Genomic DNA, 13,809 nt, shown 5'->3' with positions numbered 1-13,809 from the left:
ATTCCAATGCAAGTAGTTTACTCCAAAGACAAAACCCTGCTAAAATAACTTAGGAAAGAACACATCTGTAGGATGAACATGGAATCTGGTACAGGAACAGTATGTTCCCATGTTCAGTATGTCAGTGTATGTTTCGAGAGAGATGTCACTGGGATGGGGGAATAAAATCAAGAAGAGAAAACTTCTACTTGAGAAAAAGCTTGGTAAGCTCTGTGGAGAGCACTTGAGAAGAAAGGGATTTGGCAGAAGGAATAATTGTCACCTGTAAGCCATGAGCAAAGAAACTTCTTTGCAATCATACCTGGTGATCTGGGGTCCAAGAACAGGAACAATTCTACATTAGGCTTACCTGGCGTGTATCCAGCAATACAAGTCCCAAAGTTCTACCTCTTTGATGTTTCAGAGAACCACAGGGTAGGTGAGGCTGGAAGGGACCACAGTGGGTCACCTGGTCCAACCTCCCTGCTCAGAGCACGTGGCACAGGATTGTGTCCAGACAGTTCTGGAATATCTCCAGTGAGGGGAACTCCACACCCTCTCTGAACAATCTGTTGCAGAGAACAGTAAAGATGTGCGTACTCATATTCGAGTGGAATTTTCTGTGCATCATTTTCTGCCCACTCCCTCTTGTCTGATTTGCACCAAGGGCAGCAAATGCTAAAGAGATGTTACTGGCTAATAATCCTGTAAATTAAGGCTACTGCTGTCTTCTTTGAAACTCATTAGTATTATTCTTAATGGTCAGAGCACAGAGGCCACTGGCCTGATTCCCAAAAGAGGAACTTCTTACCTGCATAACCCTAAAAATTATTTTGGTAGAGATGCGTGGATGGTGTTATGAGAGAGAATGACAGCAAACAACATCTGCCCATCAGCACAGATGTCCAATAGCAGGAATATACTGGTACCAATCTGCTTCACAGCCAGTGATCATCTCCATCAGTGCTAAGGACAAGACAAAAATAGTTCCTGTGACGCTAAGCTTTCCTTCAGGCATAACACTGCCAAGGCAACATCTCCACATCCCTTCTGGGCTGATCTTATACCTGGTTTGGGGAGGAGGATGCAAGCTGGAGCTCTGACAGCCAGCTCTTTTCACAAGCCCATAAAAAGCTCAGTAAAGCAACTGCAATGGGTTCTGTAAAGGAAACATTTTGAAACCGAAGTAGACAATGCCCAGATGCAAAGAGCCTACATAAATCTGTCAAAAAACCCCAAAGTACTAATTTTGTGAACATTAATTTCACTTCCTTTCACACAGATGCTTGATCTTTCTTTTTACTTCTAATTGAAGTAGAGATTTTGTAGAAATCATATAGAAAGGGAAAAAATGCAAACTCGTGCCTTGAGGTAAAGAGGAAGGATCTCTGCTTTGTTGCATCTCCTCAGCTATCACCAGCAATCATGATAATTCACTAGGGAAATGAAAACTATTTGGAAATTTGGAGTGGGGAGAAGTGATGAAGCACCAAGTGGGACGTCAACTACATTAAGAGATGGAACAGAGAAAGCTCTGTAAAATAAGCCTTCCTAGAAAGGGACTGTAAAAAAACTGATTTGATAAAGAATGATATGGCCATGTGAAATATTTCTTCCAGAATGAAATTTGATAACTGAACACCCCCTTAGAAAATAACACTGTACTAAATAAGAAAAAAATGTTGATACTCTCCTCTCTGTCTCACTCCTCTCTCTCTCTCTCTCTCTCTAGCTCTCCAAACAGCTGAACTGTTCATTTTCAGTAATGCTTTTTGACTCCTCTGCTAAGGTAGTTATAAGGTACTAGCCTTATTTTACTGAGGAGGAACCAAACCATAAAGTGGATTAAGTGAGCTACCTGAGAGTGCACAGAACTTGGCCTGATAGGCTGGTTTGATAGATATCCAGCAAAATATGAACTGAGAATTAATCCCAGATATCTTGAATCCAATTTACCAGATTAAATTTTATCAAAACTTCTACTGGGACTTCAGGACTGAGGGATAGTCACATCCCATTTATCTAGCTGCAAGGCACATGCAAGTCCAGGGCAATACCTTGGCAATAGAAAAATGAGTGCTGTCATCAGTGGTTGAATGTAGATCTGACCAACCTGGCCCTGCTCTAAATTCTTTCCAGAAAATGCTGTTAATCACTACAGGAATATAAGCTACTCTCTATAGCATGAAAGGCCTCTGCTTATTTAAGTGAAAACTGCTTTTGGTATGACTTGAACAACTGGATAAAACATTATAGCAACAAAATCAGCCATAGCTCTCAGAAAACTCAGGCAGAACAGTCAGTCCTTGTTCTCTGACACCACTGTTTGCACTGGCTGACCTGTGGCAGCTACTCTCAGAGGAAGAAATCCCAGTCTTCATCCTGAGGAGTTGAATCCACAAGGAAAATTCCTCCTTGTGGCCCTGGGAGTCTCCTGCTGCAGCCTGGCTCTTACCCAAGGTGAGAGGTCTTGGAGCTGTGCAGCCCTTTGCCAGGGCACAGCAACGAGGTATACTTCTGCATATCCACAAGGAGTAGCCAGGGCTCACTACCCAGCCTTGGGATAATATTCCATCCCTAAATCCCACATTTTAGTGCAGTAAACAGGTAGATCATCTAGCCTGGAGCAAAAAACAGCCTTAGCAACTGCCTAGCAACACTACTGCAGAGTAAGGCAGGAGCTGCAGGTTATCTGGATGCAGTAACTCATAAGGAAGAGCCAGCCCCAGACAAAGCTCAGCAGCTCTAGAGCACAAACTGAGTCTCAACCTTGTCTCTCTCTGCCCTAGAAAGGCAGGAACTTTCTGTCAATAAAGCAGTGAACACAAAAAAATATGTTAAAACCTTTCCTTAAAGAGCTGCCTGTCTCAGTCTTCAGCATCAGTAGGTTGATAAACTTGTCAGGTAGACAAATTAGCAGTAAGTCAAAGGTTACTGCTCATCCCCAAGACTGAGAGGGTTTTTTAATCTTCAGAACATATCATCCTGATTTTGATTTCTCTTTCCTGTTTACAGATATGAGTGATGGATTGTGGAACTGTTTTGGCCATCTCAAGTTCCTCACTGAAACCTTGCACAGTTGTAACTTTCCCCTCCTTGCAGTTTATAGCTTCCATAGTTGCTTTATTAACACTGCTACAAAAGAGAAATACGGCTTGGGCAGTATATTGGTGCCCATTAGTATTGCAGACTCAGTGCTATGCATCACATTGTAATGCCTCTGATACCACAGCCAAAATGGTTACAGGGGGAATGAGGCTATTAACTCCAGGGGCTGTGAGCAATTTAAATTCAAATGCTGCTCCACCTTAAAAAAACAGTCTTTCTTGCAGGTTTGGAGCTTGCAAACCTTCAGTTAGAGCTTTCCAGGTGGAAAGCCATTCCTATAAAAAGCAGCTGAAAAAAAGAAGCAAACTTAAAAATTTAAGAAAATTGTTCACTTTGGCTGTCCAGTTGTGAGGTCTTTTTGTGCGATTAAAATTCTTTGTGAAAGAATGGAATGGAATGGAATGGAATGGAATGGAATGGAATGGAATGGAATGGAATGGAATGGAGCAGATAGAGTGGTTCAGTTGAAAGGGGGCTTCCAAAAACCATCTAGTCCAACTGCCTGACCACTGCAGGGCTGACCAAAAGTTAAAGCATGCTATTAACTCTATTGTCCAAATGTCTCTTAGTGGCGGCTTTGGGTATTGACCACCTCTCTAGAAAGTTTGTCCCACTGTTTGACCACACCCTCAGTAAACAACTGCTTTCCAGTATCAACACTGAGCCTCTGTTGATGCACCTTTGGATCATTCCCACATGTCCTATCTCTGAACATCAGAGAGAAGCCCTCAGCACCTCCCATTCCCTGTAGAGAACCACAAGGTCACCCCTCAGCCCCTCTTCTCCAAACCAGACAAACCTAGAGCCCTCAGATGCTCCTCACAGCACATGACTTCCAGCCCTCTCACTGGCTTTGTTACCCTCCTTGGCACACACTCAAGGACCTTCATGTCTTTCTTAACTGGTGGGGCCCAGCCCTGCACACAGGGCTCCAAGGCTGAGCACAGCAAGAGAATCACCTCTGCTGCCTGTCTGGTTGTGCTGGCTTTGATGCAGCCCAGGATGGGGTTTGCCCTTTTGCCTTCCATATTTTTGGAAAACTGAATGCAGTTATAAATAAACCTATGAGGTAATGACTAACAGTTCATGTTCTTTTACTCAATAATGGCTTTGAAATTTTAGTTTTAGAACTAAATTGGCAGGATGCCAATGTGACAGTGGGGTCATTTGAATTATAGATACAAGACTGTAATATTTCACCTTTTGATTACTACCTATTGAAATACATAGATGCAATTTCATACCATCTCTGCTTTCCCTTCTTTGCCTATTTTTTTTCTTTTCCATAATAAATATGTTTTGAAAGAATATGCTTTTAATTCTAAGTTAGCTGATGCTAATGGGTTTTTAAAGAACAAATCTGTTGTCATTCAAATGGCGAACTCCAGAAACACTTGTCAAGAATCAGAATCATAACATCTGTCTTAGAAAGCTTTTCACATGAACAGCTGGGGTTTTACATCATATCATGGTGAAGGACTCCATTGGCTTCTCTAAGAGCCTTGATTTCCACTTGGATGATTTTTGGAGCATGGGTAGATTTTTGCAGCTATCACTGTGGGGGTTTTTTTGTGCATTTGTGTGCTCATTTCCAGGCTAAATCTCAAAGCCTCATAAAATAGCAAATTTAAATTGACACTTTGGTTTAATTGCTCAGTGCAGTTAAGCAGTGAGAAACAAGTTGAAGCAGATCCTATATCCCTGGTAAAATCCACTGTAATTGACCTCCAATCCCTTTCTCAACAGATGTAGGATCTGAGCACCCACTGGTCTGCATGGAAGGCACAGTGTCCATCAGGATACTTAGTCCAGTTCCCACAGCAACATACAACCATGTAAGAGAAATGAAACACAAAAAACCTGCACAAAAACCTGCCCTTTATGTCATCCTGAAATAAAACTCCCACAGCTTGTACAGGACTTGCTTTTGGATGGCAATCTCCAGACCTTATTTCATTTATCAGTTTAATGCAGATATTTCTAGTTTCAATTGCTTGCTGTACAAATTATTTCTTCCAAACCCCACCATATGCAAAGGCACAAGTGACTTTTCACTGTACATCCAAGTACTGGAATGAATCTGTCAAACATTTCTGTTTTAATCTAAACTACATTACATTGGAACATAAGCTGTCAAAAGCTGAAAGTGGTGAAACCTATTTAACAGAGTTGAATGCAAAATGTTTTTCCTGCTTTATAGAAAAAGAATATAACACTGATATTTGCAATTTTTAGATCATCCCTTACTCTTTTCACATTTGGACCTGAAATGTTTTTCATTTTCTTAAAACTACACAGATGCTAATACTCAGTATTTCTGATCCCCACCAGGATCTCTCTGTTTTGCTTTGTCTGGTTAACCCCATTCTGATAGAAGGAATGAGGCAATATCCATCTACTCATAATTAGAATAATTCCTTGTCTGAGTCTGCCTTGAAAAGAGCAAAGCTATGGAAGATTTAATAATTGCTGGCAGCAGAGTTTGCAATTCCTACAATCACCAAACTTTCCTCAAAAAAAATCCCTCATTTAAAATACAATTCTTGCAGACTTTTGTATATATTTAATTCTTGGATTTATTTTCCCAAATACCAAAATGCCAGGTAGTTTTCACCAGAGTCTTATTTGGAAGCAATGATAAGGATTAAAAAAGCTTAGCTCGTATTATGGGTGAAAAGGGTTGCGGATCTAGCAATGTGTGAGGAGGAAGATAAAGCGTTTATCTAAAAATCACAACTGTAAATGCTTCAATCTCAGTCTTTTAAAAACTGCTCTACCAAATTATACTTTCAGAAGCACAGGTAATTCATTGATGGTATTTCCCTTTAACATCCAAATCAGAAATTATAATAATTCTTTATGCTGTTTTTTCACCCTCCTTATAGGTAGGAGGCAAGATAGGAGCACAACCTAAGCCCTCCAGATCTGTCTCTTCTGTTAGGCCCAGCATGAACTAAGTCTTAAATAAGGAAGTTACTAAGAAGGCTGAAAAAACTAAAAGGAGCACTCATTGCAGAGAAGCAGACAGGCCTGTGGCAGTCCCATGAGCTTGCAGGGATGAAAGAGGCTGCTCCCATCCTCCCACTTGGGAAATCAGTCTGCAGATGTTGGATAAGCACAAACTAAGAGAAGAGGAGGGTCAGAACTCATTGTTAAAACACACTTGTTTACTGTCTTGCTCCAGTGGGGCAGAGACTCAGTGGGAAAAAGTATTAAACCCTTGAGTAGGTCAGTCCTGCTCCTGGCTTGTGCTGACAAAATCCACTGGAAATCTAGACAGGATTTAGCTATAAACTGTGCCTTATAAAAGTGCATCTGTCATGTCACCAGAGAAAACAAACAGCATGGTGAGTGAAGGAAAAGCCAGAGAAAGCAATATATATGAGAGAAAAGAATATGGAATGAAAATCAAGAAAACAAAGATCTGCTGGGCTGTGAACCAGACTCATATTTAATCAGTGCACTCAGAACAGGTAGTTAGTCTGGACCAGATAAAATATGATAAGAAATAAATCTGTGAAGAGCATAGAAATGGCTAAAGGACAGACAATTTTGAGGTCAGCAAGCTGCTGATTTATGTCCCTATGAACTGGCATAGCTACCAGACATACTGACTCCAAATTTTGCTGCTTCCAGAACTGCAGAGGCAACAAACGTCATCACAGGCTTCTCTGCATAAAGGAAAGGAAATATCTTTTCTTAAGTCATAGGTGATTATTGATACTTTTATCTTTAAAAGATTCCATTTTAAGTTGTTCTTATTAAAATGAAAACAAATGCCTTCTAAAATAACAGAAATTTTTCTTCCAGTTTATTTTTTAATAGCAGTGCATTTTTCAGGGAACAATAACTTAACATGCTGATGCATTAGTTTTGCACCTGAGACTGGAATCTTTCTGTTCTTCATTCTAACTCTAGAATACATAGCAAAAATGGCATGATTATAATTTTAATTCTCCCATAGAGATATAGTTTGTCTCTTACTAATACCTTCTTCAATGTTAATAAACTAATATTTTTAAATATTGCCCTATTTTAAAATGTATATTGCAACATTAAGGGAGAACATTGGATTCATAATGACACAAACTACAGAAAAAAAATCCTTAATAATAAAACTGCCAGTTTCTTTAGTAAATGAATACCAGAATGTGGGCTCAAAAGACCAGACATTGTTCTAACAGCAGCCTCACAGTATATAAGGAAGCTTATTCAATCAACAGTCCAGTTCTCTGGGTCCTTTTCATCAATGAATTTTCATTGATAAACTTTCTCTGAATGGAGGTTTCCAAAGGCTCTGGGATAAATTAATTAGCTCCCTTTGTCTTAATCTAAAACTCACTTAAATATATGGTAAGAGTTCCATTTATTCTAGGGCAGGTTGAACCTGACCCTGTGTCATTTAAAAATTGGCTTTTCTGCAGAGTGCTTCAAACATGCTGATATTCTGAGCCAACCACAGCCCTAGGTGGTGGTAAGGCATGTTGCCAATGCAAAGAGGTTGTCCTGATTTTCTCACTGGGCTGGTAAAATACAGGGAAATATTGTTCCTACTGGGATGGATAAAAAGGATTTCCCTATGATCTGCTTTCCAGGCTGTGAAATGCTGGAGCCATGGCTTTATGTTTTTGTTCTTTCACCTTTGATTGAGCCATTCTCATGTGGTTTGTCCCCACTGCAAGACTGAGACAGGAATGAAGTCATGTCACGCTCTCTTTCAGGCTCAGGCGATGTATTGCCATGAATAATGTTCACCTGTTTGGAAATTCAAAGTGATTTGTAGATTTTGGCACTAAATCAAGGATTATTTTTTATTCCCAGAACCTCTGTGCTCACTAGGAAACAGCCAGTAAAAACTGGGCATCCTACAGCATTAAAGCACAGTGTCACTGAGGGCAATAACACAGCAGAACAAAGGGCTGGGAAGGCTTTTAACTTCACCCCTAGTTACAACAATCTCACAGATAATGTTTCTGGCCTGTCCTGTTGTCTCTGCCCTGACACCTCAAAATTAGACTCTCCCCTTTGTCAGCCTGCTGCTCTTGCTGTCTTTAGCAAATATGACATATATTTTCTTTTGAAACTCAATCTGTCTTGCAGCTGTACAGTGCAATGTGCAGTACACCTGGCTCTGCCTGTGCAGCTCCTCAGATCCTTCCTTGTTAAAAGACCCCTCATTCCACTGCTGAGCAAGTCTTTCACACAGACACCTATCTCACTTTCAGTGCTCTGACCTCACATCACCTTTCTTTCCTTTTGTGCAGCATTGTTTGATCAATACTTCCACTCTTCCCTGTCTGCTACAGAGGTTCCCTAAAAGCATCAAGTTAGTTTGGCTTTTTTGGATGTTTGTTTTGCCTGACCTACTTATGGTACTTGTATTAGCTGCCTTTAATCACTCCATCCTACCCAAATTAGTAACAACACTAAAGGCCAGTAGTAATTTCTGGTGCTTCCATTCCCTGGCATTTAAAATAACACCTCCTAGACTTTCTATACTGCAGAGGGACGCCTCCAGACCCAAGTTAGCACAGACATGTCTACAAACCACTAAGATTAGAAAAGACCTCCAAGATCTTTCAGTCCAACCTTTGACCAACACCACCATGCCCACTAAACCACACTGCAAAGTGCCACATCTGCTCATTCCTAGAGCACTTCCAGGGATGGTGACTCCACCACTGCCCTGGACAGCCTGTTCCAATGCTTAACCACCCTTACAGTGAAGAAATTCTTCCTAATAGCCAGCCTGAACATCCCCTGGTGCAATTTGAGGCCATTTCCCTTTATTCTGTTCCCAGTTGCTTGAGAGCAGAGGCTGATCCCCACCTTACCACAAACACCTTAGGAAAACAAAGGCAAATCTTACACAGCTCAGCCCAAGTGCTTGTATACCATACAGGGCCGCTGGCAGCAGAACAGAAATGTTTTTAAAGCAGAAAGAATCATAGGTTTTTGTCCTTTCCCACAGGGACTTGAAATCAGAGGGTAGAATGTGGATGTAGTGCAATATTCCCCAACAGAGGAAAGGAAATAAAGAGGAATATTGATACTGTAAAGTTTATTTCAGCCATCAAGGCTAAGAGTTATTGCAGAGGGACACTGCAGAAGCAAAGATTCCCTCTCTGTAGCTTGCCTTTCTGTCTGGCCTTGCAACAGCATTTCTTGAGCTCTGCATATAAAAGATGATCTAGGCCTATTAAAGAATTAATGTTCAATTCTCCTTAACAGGATCATTCTGGTCATTTCAATGTCAAGACTTAATTTTTTTTTGGCAGTGATTTGATCTGGAACATCCAGATAATGTTTATCTACTGCAAATGGATTTTTTTTGAAAGAATAAGGAAGTTTTCAACAGGCATATAAGTGAGAGGCCAGTCAGATTAAGTAGGTATTTCTGTCTGTATTTAAATGTTCCTGTCCTTTTTTTGTCTCTTTCCCTCAGGTGTGGGGACAGAAAGCTTTCTGCCTGAAGAAGAAATATATGTGAAAAAAAGAGATCTGTGATGTTTGGAAAATCCTTTGGCAGTGAATGTGAGCAGGCTTAAAAAAGGTCAGGTTTAGATGTATTTATAAAGACAAAATTGTCTGAAATCAGCTCCACTGGCTTCACTTCAAGCTCTTCAGGCAAATTTCTCATAGCATGAAGCCCCTCAGAGAGCCCTGGAATTTTGCTTAGTGACTTTTTGATGTGTCTGTTTTCAGACTCTAAATGTTGTGATCTGCTTGGGTAGGGCTGGTACATCAGGCAATCACTGTAGGGCACTTCAGTGATTATTTTGTGTTTAAAAGTTGCTACTTCAGTTAGAAAACAACATGTCTTCCACCAGCCTACTACGAAGCAGGGTGCTAATATCCCAGGTAATTCAACGGCAGCTCAGGTATTTCCAGTGCCGTGCTGTAGTCTTCTCTATCACTTAGTGTGGACTTTCCCTTGGTGCTCCTGTGTTTAGTAAAGCCCATGCTGGGCACCATGGAAAAATAAGCAACCTTAAGTCTCTAGAGATACTGGCATTGTGAAAACTCATTTCTGATGCTAGAATTCCTAGAGAGCTTTCATAAGCTTGAAGAATTTTTAGGGACTCGGATTCTAAATCATGCCTGCTGCTGTAAAAGTGATGCATGTTAAGGGTCTATAGTGTTCATGCATGTTTTTTAATATTTCTATTTAATTATTTGCTTGCTTGCCTGGACCAATTTCTTTTCTCTTAATAAGAATAAAATGAAGTTAAAGTGTATGCATTATTAAATTTAATAGGAAGTTACAATTGAATTACAAAATAGTAGATATTTCTTTTATTTATTATGATGTACTCTCTCTCACAATGGATCTTCCTTTTCTGCTTGTAAGACATGGGGGAAATGGCCTAATAAGCTGTTTTTTACAGCTGAGATTTTCAGAGCAAACTTCAGATGTCTGAATGCCCTCATCCCAATCAATTTAATGAGGACAGAGAATCAAATCCCTTAAGTGACTACGAAAACTTTAGAAGGGAGGGAGGATGTTCCAGCAGGCAGGGCCGTGTGTGCTGAGGCTGCCTGCTCCATGGGGAGCTCCCTCTGTGCCTCCAGACTTCCCCTTCCTTTCTCTCTGCAAAGTGGACAATGCCCTTGGCCACCCACTGTGGGTGTGAAGGGCTGTGTGGGGAGGAAGACCTTACAGACAGTGAATTTTTGGACTGCACAGAGGCAGGGGTGTGTACCTAACATGTGAGAGCACTGCATTTCAGAACTATTTCCTTGCATTGACACTGCAGTCCTGGCATTTCATAAATGCCAACATGATGGAGCCTGCATTGCTTGATACAAGAAACTATCAGCCTCCCTGAGCAATGGAGATGAAAACAATGATCCAGGTACAAACAATGATAAGAAAAAGAAGCTGTTTGGGGTAAGAGATCATCCTCATCACATGACTGGGGAAAAAAAAAAAGTAAATTTTGGCCATGAAAATTTTAGGCTAGACAATACTTAACAATCATATGGCAGCAGCCCTCACACAGTCTCACAAAAGAGGTGATGGAGACAAAAACATGGAGCATGCCTATGATTTGGAGTGCAAGAAGTGCAGCATCAAATTATTTGGTATAAAAAACAAGGTCATTTTCAGTCCCATTGTACTGAAACTCCTTCTTTCAGAGTAAAGGACATTTTATAACCATAGTTATGTCTCTTATGCAATTGCAATGTGACTGAGAGGAGTAAACGTGAATTTGTTTCCAAGGCATAGTGGAACTAACTGAGGGCCATCAGAAAGAAAGAAAGAAAAGAGAAATGGGAAATGTTAATAATCAGAAGAATGCAGAAGGGGTTCTAAAGCTGAGCAGAAAGTTTTGACTGGAAATAATACACAAATATCTTAATGTGAAGGAGTGGCATAGATCCTCCATATCATAGGTGGACTGGATTTCCCTCTGCACAAAAATCAATCTCTTTCTGCCTCTGTAGAAGGTTTCAGAGGATCCTTTCAGATCTTGAAATTCACTCCTGTGCATATGAGGAAAAATATAGTAATGATAGAGTGACTCTTAATTCAAATTTTTCTCTTATCTTCTCCAAGCAATACAGAGATTCTAAGGGACGCTAGATTAATGGAGGTAACATTAATTTAACAGTGTCTCATAAATTAGAAAATAAAAAAATAGAAGAGATTAAAAATGTAACTGCTATGAATCTGGAATGGAATTGGTTTTCCACTAAACTTGAGAAAAAATGAGAAGATAGGGGAGGGGAGGGGAGGGGAGGGGAGGGGAGGGGAGGGGAGGGGAGGGGAGGGGAGGGGAGGGGAGGGGAGGGGAGGGGAGGGGAGGGGAGGGGAGGGGAGGGGAGGGGAGGGGAGGGGAGGGGAGGGGAGGGGAGGGGAGGGGAGGGGAGGGGAGGGGAGGGGAGGGGAGGGGAGGGGAGGGAATCACGGCTGAGTTACCTGATCCATAAGGGGAGATGGAGCAAGTAGATGTGACTAGAAACCAAAATTAGCTTGTGAACTGGGGCAGTTTCAAGCCTTCACCAAGATATAAATGGCAAAGATCAAACTTTGATACAGCAGTGCACAGTTCTGACTTTGAGTGCCTGAAACCCCTAGGATTTGGATCATACAGTGTTCTGTAGCATCCTGAATTTACCTGACACAGATATGCTACTCTTCCTGAAAGCCCTGACTGTGGTCCCTGCTTTTTCTCGGAGAAACCTCACAAACTTCAACAAGTATTAGCCTTGTCATAAAACTCTGCTTCTTTGAGTTTATTTCCAGGATTAAGGACTGTAAATCCGCTGCAGTAGGGAATGTTTGGCTCATGCTCAGCAATAGATAAGATGTTTTCCCATGTAGGTCATTGAGCTGGATCTGCTCCAGGTCAGTAGTGGCCAAAGGTAAATGTTGTTTCATTACAAAAATCTAAAGTGGATCCCAATAAAACTTTAAATGAGCAATTACTATTTCACCTAATTTCTTATGTTAAGTCTAAAATGTCTCGAAAATGCCATGACACAGAGGTTATTATCTTAAAGACCAACCCTCCTTTATCCAGGGCAATGGGGGTTTGGGTAATTGCATTAACAGAAGGAACTGGTGACAGGGATACAAGCTGCAAAGGCATCCATCTGGCTTTGCACAGAGCCAGTCTGGCTCCTGCAGGACTCATTAGCTCTCAGCTGCAGCTCTGCAAGATTTGGATTATCCCTTGTGAAGCCACTGGTCACCCCAGCCCCTGCAGTCTGAAAGAATGGTGAAGGAGGGTATGTTCCACTGTACAAATGTACAGAGCCTGCTCCTTTGCAATGCCATGCTGCTTTCCCAAGGAAGAAGCACTGGGAAGGCAGTGCAGAAGGAGCACTGCTGCTCAGCACTTGGCCTGCCTCTGTGCAAACCCAGCCTGGGTGGAGCACTGGGCACTGTCCTGTTCTCTCTCACGTGGGCAGGCTGAGGGACCTGGCAAGGGACTGTCCCTGGCAATGTCACTGGAGAACAGGCCAGGGACGTGACCATGGAAGGGGCACTTGGCCCCTCATATGGATGAGAGCAACAGAAGGATTTAGTGACCACAAACTCATTTGCAATGGACAAACCACCACCACCATCACTCTTAGCAACAGTTTTCTCCCCAGCTGGCCCACAGAAGTTGTTTTCATGGCAAAAAGGCATCCAGTTTTCACCAACAGTTGCTGATTATCATATTTCCAGAAGTGGACAAGCTTCCAATCTTAAGAGGTGAACAGCATGGGACAAGGGAGAGAGTCTGTGTGGTTCAGTGCTCTCTTTAATCCACAGTCCCTGGCTGCTGACAAGACAGGCTATTACAGCTCCTTCAGAGCTCCTCAGTGTGCTTGTGCCAGTTCCTTATCCATGGATCATGGATATGATGGAGCACAACAGCAGCCTCCGTGCCCCTTATATTTTCAGTTGTCAGATTGAATACAGGGAGATGCTCAGCAGCAGGAAGTCACTCACTGTAGTGCTACTTTTATGTGGGTTCATGAAGCCTTTACAATATTTCATAACAGAAAGGTACAAAATACACTACTCTAGATTTCTCTAATTGCAAATGCCAAATTACCAAGTATAATGGAGCAAAACGATTTCATTTTTGTCTCATTTCTGAGCTAAAATGTTACAATTACATGACCATCAGAGATTCGGAATATTATTTTTGTTCTTTTTTGTTCCTTGTCTTAGTATCTCATTAGAAAATACATTTTTAAAGGCTGTTTATCATTGCTATGCAC

The 13,809-nt window shown here is 41.4% G+C and overlaps 1 protein-coding gene across 1 annotated transcript in view; it reads right to left on the bottom strand.

Annotated features, from left to right (window-relative positions):
* KCNQ3 (potassium voltage-gated channel subfamily Q member 3) overlaps positions 1–13,809 on the bottom strand; it is a 195,390-nt gene that overhangs the window by 77,276 nt on the left and 104,305 nt on the right. The window lies entirely within an intron of this gene.

Source organism: Prinia subflava, chromosome 1, assembly GCF_021018805.1.
Source record: "Prinia subflava isolate CZ2003 ecotype Zambia chromosome 1, Cam_Psub_1.2, whole genome shotgun sequence".
Taxonomy (NCBI): Eukaryota; Metazoa; Chordata; class Aves; order Passeriformes; family Cisticolidae; genus Prinia; species Prinia subflava.
The sequence above is the reverse complement of the archived record's forward strand: the minus strand, read 5'-3'. Positions and strand labels throughout refer to the sequence as shown.